Source organism: Carlito syrichta, unplaced genomic scaffold (genome assembly GCF_000164805.1).
Source record: "Carlito syrichta isolate Samal-C Ts95f unplaced genomic scaffold, Tarsius_syrichta-2.0.1 Scaffold140752, whole genome shotgun sequence".
NCBI classification, from domain to species: domain Eukaryota; kingdom Metazoa; phylum Chordata; class Mammalia; order Primates; family Tarsiidae; genus Carlito; species Carlito syrichta.
Window position 1 is genome coordinate 282,247 of NW_007084848.1, and position 9,754 is coordinate 292,000.

The 9,754-nt window shown below is 40.1% G+C and overlaps 1 pseudogene; it reads left to right on the forward strand.

Moving 5' to 3' along the window:
• The first annotated feature begins 3,709 nt into the window (after positions 1-3,709).
• LOC103251350 lies at positions 3,710-5,341 on the forward strand (annotated as a pseudogene).
• Positions 5,342-9,754: the final 4,413 nt, after the last annotated feature.

The window sequence follows — 9,754 nt, forward strand, 5'->3', positions numbered from 1 at the left end:
TTAGAAAGAAAATATATAAGATGCTCTGAGAAAGTAGAACAGGAACCTCAAGTTATATTTGGGAATCAGGAAAAGCCTTCCCAAGAAAAGCACATTGCACCTGTATCCAGGAAGAGTTAGAGTTGACCCAGCAGAGTATACAGGAAAGAATTTTTTAGAAGATAAAAGATGAGTGAGAAGGTCCTGAGACAGGAAGAGCATAGAACCTCAGATGAACTGAAAACCTATTGTGTCTAGAACTGCATTATCCAATATTGCTGCCAGTCACATGTTGCTAATGGACATTCCAAATGTGGATATAAGAAAAAATTTGAGGCTGGGTGTGATGGCTTACGTCTATAATCCCACCACATTGGGAGGCTGAGGTGAGAGGATTGCCTGAGCCCACAGGTCTCAGACCAGCCTAGGTAACTTGGTGAGACCTCATCTCTACAATAAATCAAGAAAAATTAGCTGGGCATAATGGCACATGCCTGTAGTTCCAGCTAAGTGGAAGGCTGAGGCAGAAGAGTTGCCTGAGCCCAGCAAGTCGAGGCTGTGTTGGCCATGAGTGTGCCACTGCACTCCAGCCTGAGTGACAGTGAGACTCCGACTCAAAAAAAAAAAAAAAAAACACCTTGAAAGAATACTTTATTAATATTGATGAATTTTGAAATGCTTTTAGCTTTACACAATACTATTTTAAATGAAATGCTAATATACTGAGTTGATATAAGAGTTAGCAAACTGACTTGATTAAGACAATCATAATTTTGAAACTGATATACTTTTGCTCCTTATGGTGTTCAGAACACACTACTCCAAAATATGGCATTTTGGCATATTGAATATTTTAAGTTGAAGGAATTTGAGAAAATGGCAGAAACAGGAAGGTCATTCTCACTTTCCCTCACCTTTCTCCCCTGATACATGTCAAAAAACCTAGAAAGGATTTTCTGGCCTTTTTCTGAAACAGGTTTATAAGCCCTCAGGGTAGAAGTGCTCTCTCTATACTTGGAGGAAAGGAACATTTTTATCTCTGAAGATACAGCAACATAGAGAAGAATCTAAACAGGCACACCTTGCTAACCCCTCTCCCATCAGTCTATTTTCATTAGATCGTACCCTTTGTGAAAGTTTTCATTAGATCATACCCTTTGTTTTCAACACCAAAACAGGATCACTCATGTCAAGCCCAAACAAAATGGAGTAGGGAGGCCATGAAGGAGGATCTCACATGTACATATGCCTATAACAAGAACTGCTGCAAAGAGTCTCTGAAAACCACAAACGTTTCAGATAAGATGCTTCTATAAAGACATCTCCCCAGCAACAGCCAGTATTGCCAATAAGTATTTGCCAACTCCTACAATCAACTTCTGTGGCCAGTGAGGTCTATTTCAAAGCAACTTATGTGGACTTCCTTTTTTTACCTTTAACCCTTTCTCTGCAATTTAACCAGAGGATACATGCTGGTGATGCATGCGGCTGCAGTGCTTACCCCAAGATTTTTTTTAAAAGAGAGAATTGCAAAATATAGTAATTCTCTTGTTCTTCTTTCGTAATTCTCATGAGGATTAGAGACAAGTTCTGTTTAGAAATAATTCCAAGAACAGTTTTTATATTTTATTTTCACATTGAAAATGAGTCAGATTTGCTTCAGCCTCAAAGGACATGTTTATGTAAAATTAAATGAACACGGCAGCAAGCTACACTTTTTTCTAAACAGGTTAAAAGAACCTTGCCTCTCCCAGTTTCTTTGAATGTGCCTATAGTTCACCATATCATGCGTATGCTAAATTGCAATTTCTTGCTATTCCTTAATAAACTCTTTGTCTCGAAGAGTTAGTCTCTCTGCTGTTTATTTTATGCTGACGCTTTTGTCATATCATATTTCTTCATAACTGTCCACTCTTCATTAAGCCTGGCATAAAACTACACAAATTTAACCATTTCTTTGAGTCTTCATTTCCTTAGGAAGGCCCTCATGTAGTTAATGTAATATGTATATTAAATAAAATTGTATATTTTTTTCCTGTTAATCTGTCTTTTGTTCCAGGGGACTCAGCCATGAACCTAAGATGGATGAGGGAAATATACTTTTCTGTCCCTGTGCTCTAAAGTCAAATCAAATCTTCTGAAACAGATAAACCAGTTTTGTTAATGTGGATGTCAATATTAAAGGAAAATTATTTTTTGTTACTTGATTTAGTTAATGTAAAACTTTCAAGTGTTCTTGGAATAACTTGGCTATTTGAATCTTCTTCTCAACTGTAATTTTTATGAACTCCAAATGCTGAAGGAGTTAATAGCATCAAAGGGGTATGAAATTACTTTAATGGAAAGCATCTGAGCAATCAGCGGCCACAGAAAACAACATTTTCTAAACTTAAGCAGAGCCTCCTGAAAATATCGCTGCCATTGACCCCCTGCCAAGGGAGTTTTCTGATTGACAAAAAAATTGACTTCTAGCCAGAAAATGTGAATTCAACCAACTATTAGCATCAAAAAGTCCAATAGAACCTTCTATACTTTCTCACTAAAGTCCTAAATTACCAGTATCCCCCTTTGTGTTAAGTTGATATATAAACCATTATCTCTGACTATTCAGTTAATTACTCATTACTGAACATGATGAGTATGTATAAATAAACTTTTTCTCTTTTTTTGTTAATCCGTTTATTGTCAGTTAATTTGCAGGCCCTCTAGCATGGGACCCAAGTTGGAAGAGGAAAAAGTATTTCTTCCCAACAACACAAGGAAAATATAACAAGTAAAAATTTAGCATCTGAATTAAAATGTGCTTGCTGTGAATTTAAAATACCCACTGGCTTTTCAAGGCTTAGCATGAGAAAAGAATGGAGCTGGCAGGTGGCTCACACCTGTAATTCCAGCAATTTGGGAGGTGGAGGCAAGAGGATTGTCTGAGCCCAGGGGTTAGAGACCAGCCTGGACAGTTTGGCAAGTCCTCTTCTCTACAATAAATCAAAAAAAATTAGCCGGGCATGGTGGTGCATGCCAATAGTTCCAGCTACTTAGAAGGCTAAGGTGGAAGGATCACCTAAGCCCAGCAGGTCGAGGCTGCAGTGGTGGTAAGGGTGCCACTGCACTCCAGCCTGGGTGACAGAGTGATATAGACTCCAACTCAAAAAAAAAGGAAAAAATATCTCATTAGTGATCTTTGTATATTGATTACATATTGCAATGAAAATATTTTGGACATATTGGATTAAATAAAATATATTATTAAAATTAATAGTACTTGTTTCTTTTTATTTTTTTCAATGTGGCTACTGAAAAAGATAAAATTGTTAGTGGGTGGACAAAGGATAGTCAATGTTAACCAGATTCTTGAAGTCTCGAATAAAGAAGTAGACGAAACACACCAATTGCAAAAACAAAGAGCAGTTTATTAAGCAAAAGCAGAAGTGATAGTACTTTCCAAAGAAAGGAAGAAATGGTCAAAAAGTGGCTCAAGAGCCCGGCTCCCCAAATTTTGTAACCTTTTATTTCTAAAGGGAAGGGGAGCAGTTAGTTTGTTTCTAATGATTGACATTCATGATTGACATTTTTTGTCCTTATGTAAGTCTAACTGCCCACATGCTTACCCATAATCCGCTAAGGAAAGCCCACTTGGGGGAGGGGTGGCAAAGCCACATGCAAATTTTATTATAATGATGGTATAATGAGTTAAGGGTCATTTGGAGGACATGGCTTTATATTATTGAGCATGCGCTGTTTGGGAGGATTGTCCAACGTGCCCCTAGTTCCTTCTCCTTCAAACTGTGCTGACCACAAACCTGACCACAGGCTCTGCCTTTTTCGGGTGGTACAGGAACAGTCAGGCAGTGACTAAGGCGATATTTAAGTGGTGCTGTCAATTTTCTTTTGCCTGGCTCATGACCCTAGCCTCCTACCTTAAAATGACATATGGGACTCACATTCTGTTTTCATCGGACAGCACTTGGGTTAGAATTTAGTGAAGTTGAGTACAAGTGAATTGAAATGAAGATAGAAAGGAAAACAAGAACCAGATTCTCCTGGGCAGTGCAGAGCCTATTAAGAAGCTTGAATTTTGAGTAGGGAAATTACCTGATTGGCTTTGCATTTTAAGATCTTCAGTAAGATCTGTCTGGCTACACATTAAATAGTGGCCTGGAAGAAAACAAAAATGAGAGACCAGGGAGCAGGCGCTCTCTTCAACTCAGGGTGTGTGATGATGCTTCACATTTCTGAGACATAAACTCTGCTAAAGGCCTTGTGTCTTCAAAAATGACCATATTCACCATGGACATCCAAGTTTGACTTAGTGAAAAACACCCTACTTCACCACTGAGGTCTTTGAATCCTCAAATACTTCAGTGACACTCACTTGTGTGCACTTGTCACCACAGTGTACCTCACTCATCTAATCCAGTTATATTCAAATTTTATTTAACACTAGGCCCCAATAAAACAGAACTGCTCTGGTTGGAGCTAAAGTAGGTATTCAGAATCCCAACCACTAACCATCCCTTCTAGTGGAAACCTTGGTGACCCTTTGAGTAACAAGATTGAAAACCACTGTAATATAATGAATATTTTTTGTGACCTTGACCACAATCTATAGCAATGGACTGTACAAAATTACTGTAGATGGCCACATATAGGTAAAATACATTGTTTAAAATATTTAGAAGCGGCTAGCTGCTGCAACCCCTTCCTTGAGTGCGCCGCTCTCCAGCCCGCTTGAACGCTCCTGCAGCCACCACCGCCCTTCAGAATAGCCAACAGGGGACCTGCGTATGGCCTGAGCCGGGAGGCTCAGCAGAAGATTGATAAACAGTACGATGCAGACCTGGAGCAGATCCTGATCCAGTGGATCACCACCCAGTGCAGAAAGGATGTGGGCCAGCCCCAGTCCCGGCGTGAGAATTTCCAGAACTGACTCAAGGACAGAACGGTGCTGTGTGAGCTCATTAATTCCCCGTTCCCTGAGGGGCAGGCCCCAGTAAAGAAGATCCAGGCATCCACCATGGCCTTCAAGCAGAGGGAGCAGATCTCCCAGTTCCTGCAAGCAGCTGAGCGCTACGGTATTAACACCACTGACATCTTCCAAACTGTGGACCTCTGGAAAGGAATGAATATGGTCTGTGTGCAGCGGACGTTGATGAACCTGGGTGGGCTGGCGGTAGCCCAGGGTGACGGGCTCTTCTCCGGGAATCCCAATTGGTTCCCTAAGAAATCCAAGGAGAACCCTTGGAACTGCTCGGATGACCAGCTGCAAGAGGGCAAGAACATGATTGAGCTACAGATGGGTACCAACTGCGGCGCGTTTCAGGCAGGCACGACCGGCTATGGAATACCCTGTCAGATCCTCTGATCCCAGCCCAGCCCCTGCCCTTCCCTGAATAGTCAATATATACGTACTTATATATTTAGCAGTGGCATTCCCTGAGAACCCCCAGAGCTCTCCAACTCCCCTCTGCCAGGGTGGGGACCCAGTCTGACCTGTCACCTCTGGGGTGCCTATTCATGGCCTCTCCCCCTGTGCTTACTAATATATTCCCTTCCCTACACCCATCAAAATCAGACCAACTGGCCTCTTCTCCCCTGGGACTAACATTTGGGGGGCCTCAGTTCCCCTGCCATGCCCCTCCTCTTTCCCCGTGCCTCTCCTGCCCCCCGAGCTCCTGTCCTCCATTCCTTCCGGGCCTGGCAGTCAGGGAGGCTGCCTCTGGCCTTCTGGTGCCAGCCGGCCCTCCTTCGACAAGCATGCCTTTCCCCTAATTGTGGCTGCAGGACTTAATTGATAGGGAGGGGCCTGCGGCAGCTGCCACCCCAGCAGCAGCTGGACTGTGCTCACCACACATCTGGGCAACTTTCTCTGGAAGAGGCCCTCATGGCTTCATGTTTTCCATGGCTGAGGGGAGAGAGGAGGGAGGGCTGCCCACCATGGCCTGGGGCTTGAGGAATATGAGTTTGCTGATTTAAATAAAGAATCCCAGTCTTTTTTGAAAAAAAATTTTTTTAAATAAAATAAAATATTTAGTAGCACGATGCAGATGAAGAGTAGGGTTAGTTCTAAAAGAATCTCAACTCCCCCTTCCGACTGTACAGTTCTAGATCTTTAAGAGTTCCCATAAAACATATTAGAACAGCAAAATGTTAGACATCCAAAACATCTAACAATAGAAATTTTTAAATGTTAATTATATACCTTCATATTATTTATGTATAATAGAAGGTTAAGTGAAAAGAGCAGATACACAAATTTCATGTGTGTATAAATATGAACAAAGACAGAAACAAAGTTCATAAGATGTGAACCAGATTGTTTGTTAATAAATAATATATGGAGAGTTTTTAAATAATATTTCCCTTAATATGATATTATTTTTCAATCAAAAAGGACTTTTCTGAAAAGAAAATTCTTTTCTGGAAGATAAATTATAAAAAGAAAGTATAAAAAATAATGTGTTGCAAGAGCAAAAATGTTTTCTGAAACACCAAGGAGAGAAAAAAGTGCTTTCCTTTATTGTACCATCAGCAACATTAAGATGGAAAATCAAAAATTGTTCCCAGGAACAACTTCTGGAGCCATGGGGATCCCACTTCAAAATTGTATAACTGCTTCTCAGGCCATTGTACAGAGGAATTATGATAATATAAAAGACAAGTGATGTATTCTGTGTGTTTCAGAATACCCATAAAGTCAGTTCGTTAAATTACTACAATTTGAATGAGAATTTTCCATACAAATATTCACATTATTTTCTAACAGATTTATTTTAAACTTCATTTTGAAATATTCTTAATTGACTTAATAACTCTCATATCTCCTTTTTAAATTCAATATGTTCCTTTATTACTAGCTGAGAATCTAGTCAATGTTCAAGAAATTTTTTTTCTAATGAACAACATACTTAAACTCCAGAGGAAGCTTTAGGAAAGCGTGTGGCCCGGCAGGTTTCCAAAGAAATAATATTCACAGCTATCTCAGTTCTGTGAGGTAGCTTAATTTAGGAAGTGATAGGAGAGAGCATTGGTGGGATTTGAAAAGGGTCAAAATAACTAAAATGACAATCTCAAATGATTACTCCCTCTCTTTTGAAAGTAAATAGGCTATTTTTTCACCAGGAGATTAAAATCCAAACTAATGTGGAGAACAAAGGAACTTCTGTACCTATCTCTTCTCAACTAGTTTTGATGTGTTTTGTTTACCCTAGAGAAAATGGAAAGACCAATTTATGATCATTCAACTCTGTCAAATGTGTTTGAGATCTTGTATTGAATCTTTACACTCCCTTAAATAAACTTTCGCAATGGAAAAAAAATCAGTAATGTTATCAAATCAAACTGGGGTCTGCTTGCCTAGCACAGTAAGGCCAAACATCTACACCAAGGTTTGCAGTGGGAGAAAGGCGTTTATTCGCAGGGCGCCAAGCAAAGAGGATCAGATAGTTCAAGCTTAAGACCCAATCGTACAGATGGCTTATAGGTAAGAGTTTTTAAAGACAGGGGTACATCTCAGGAAAGCAGAAGTTACAGGCAAAAATCATAAATCAATACATGGAGTTTACACAATGGTTTGGTCTAAAAAGGCGGAACATCTCAAAGCAGGGACCCACAGGTCACAGGTGGATTCAAAGATTTTTTTCTTATTTGCAATTGTTTCTGCAGGCAAAGCTTTGTCTAAAAACTAGGATCAACAGAAAGGAATGTTAGTTCTGGCCTGTGGGGGGAGATGTGACTTCTTCCAGGTCTCTCAAGAAGAAATTTAGAATAAAGAATAAAGAATGGTAGTCAGAATTCAGTCTTCTGTTCCCCCTTATCTGAGATGTACATGTCCATTTTCCCTTTGGTGGGAGTCTGGGTTTCTGAAAAACAACTCAGGGACATATGTTAAAATGTTATCCTTATTTTTTATAGGGAACCAAACATCCTGTGATTTTTAACTTCTTTGATTATTGTTTTTAACTTCTTTGATTTTTGACTTCTTTGATTATTGTTTTAAGCTACTATTACCTTCTTGCTTATCAAGTTGCTTTTCAGGGTTAGCCAGGTGCCTAGAATTTTCCTTGAAGGAAAGGAAGATTTTCCTTTATTTCCATGCTTTCAGGTCTGAGGTGTACCCAGCAAGCCCCTAAAAGAGATTCCTACTCCATCTTGGTAATTTGGTATTGGAAGGTAATCAAGAGCCTTCCCTCTATCCCTGAGTAAAGGGTACTATATTTTACAGACAGGCTCATTTTCTCTCTAATATTTTCCTCACTGTTTATCTCTCCATCTACCTGTCCATTTTTACTCTGTTCCTGAGTAAAAGCATTTACAGACCAGAAATAAAGTCACACTCAGCTTGGGGAAAGAGGGAAAGAGGGAGGAAGAAAAGAAACAGAAGCTAAGCTGAGCTCCTGGGCAAACAGAAAACAGAAGAGAGTAAGGATATGACCTCACAGTGTGATCTTAAGGATGACTTAATATTTTCAGAAGCTAGAGAGAGTTCCTGGATTTGATAACCAGTTTTGATTTAAGCCAGTAAAACCCTGCCCAATAAGATACTATCTTTCCCACTGCCAGATGTCACTCCCTTAGTATGATGGCTAATAGAAAAGGGAATGCACCTTATGTACTGTGAAGCTACTAGGTGAAGTAAGTGTCAGCATCAGGCTAAAGAAACATGTCCGCTGGGCTCGGTGGCTCAGCCTGTAATCCCGCGCCTTTGGGAGGCTGAGGTGAGTGGATTGCCTGAGCCCGCGGGTTCGAGACCCGCCTGGGCGACGAGACTTCATCTCTACAATAAATAAAAAAATCAGCTGGGCGTGGTAGCACATGCCTGTAATTCCGGCTACTCGGAAGGCTGAGGCAGAAGGATCGCTGGAGCCCAGCAGGTCGAGGCTGCGGTGGCCGGGAGCAGCAACTGCACTCCAGTCTGGGCGACAGAGTGAGATTCCAACTCAAAAAAAAAAAAAAGAAAGAAACATGTCCAACATACATTATCAAAGCCAAGGAATCTGAAGCAAGAACTAAGGAACTAGGGATGATGAAAATACAAGGAATAGGTCTCAACAGGCAAATAATAGAAGTTCAAAAGTCTAGAAAGAGGATTAGAATGCCATCAGTTAGATCCTTCAGTTTGAATGGGTGATGTGATAGACAAATACAAAACTATAAAGGGACTTTGGAAGTCTAGGTAGATATTTCTTATTATTGTTAGGTTCACAAGATGATATAGAAAGACCATGAACTTTACACCATTGAGGGTATCAACAACATCAATAGATTCTTATCTATGAATCATTCCAAGAACAATTCCTCTTCCTGCCCCCCTCACACCCTTTATTTCCTAGACACAATCATGAAGTAATTTCATGAACACTTGAGTAGCTATATAGTGGTGACTAAAGAAACTAGGTTCCTTATTGGTGGCCCATAAAAATGTGTTTGTTTCACTCTCACTTGTCTCCAGACCGGTTATGCATTCACACTGAGTATTAGCCAAGATTGTTTTTGCTACCAAAAAAAAAAAAACACCTAAAATTGAAATCAAACTATCATAAGCAAAAAAAGGGATTTAGTTCGGCTAGCTAAGGAGATTCTTGGGATAGCTCAAAGAACTTAATGAGGAGATACATAAGGAAGCATATGTCCTTCCACTATCAGTCACCAAGGTTGTTGTCAGAGCCAGGGCATATAAACTGTAGGAGAGAAAAAAAATAATTTTCTTTCTAACCTTCATAGTTCATAATTGGGTTGGACCCCTCTAACAAAAGACAGATTAGCAAGAGAAAATCAA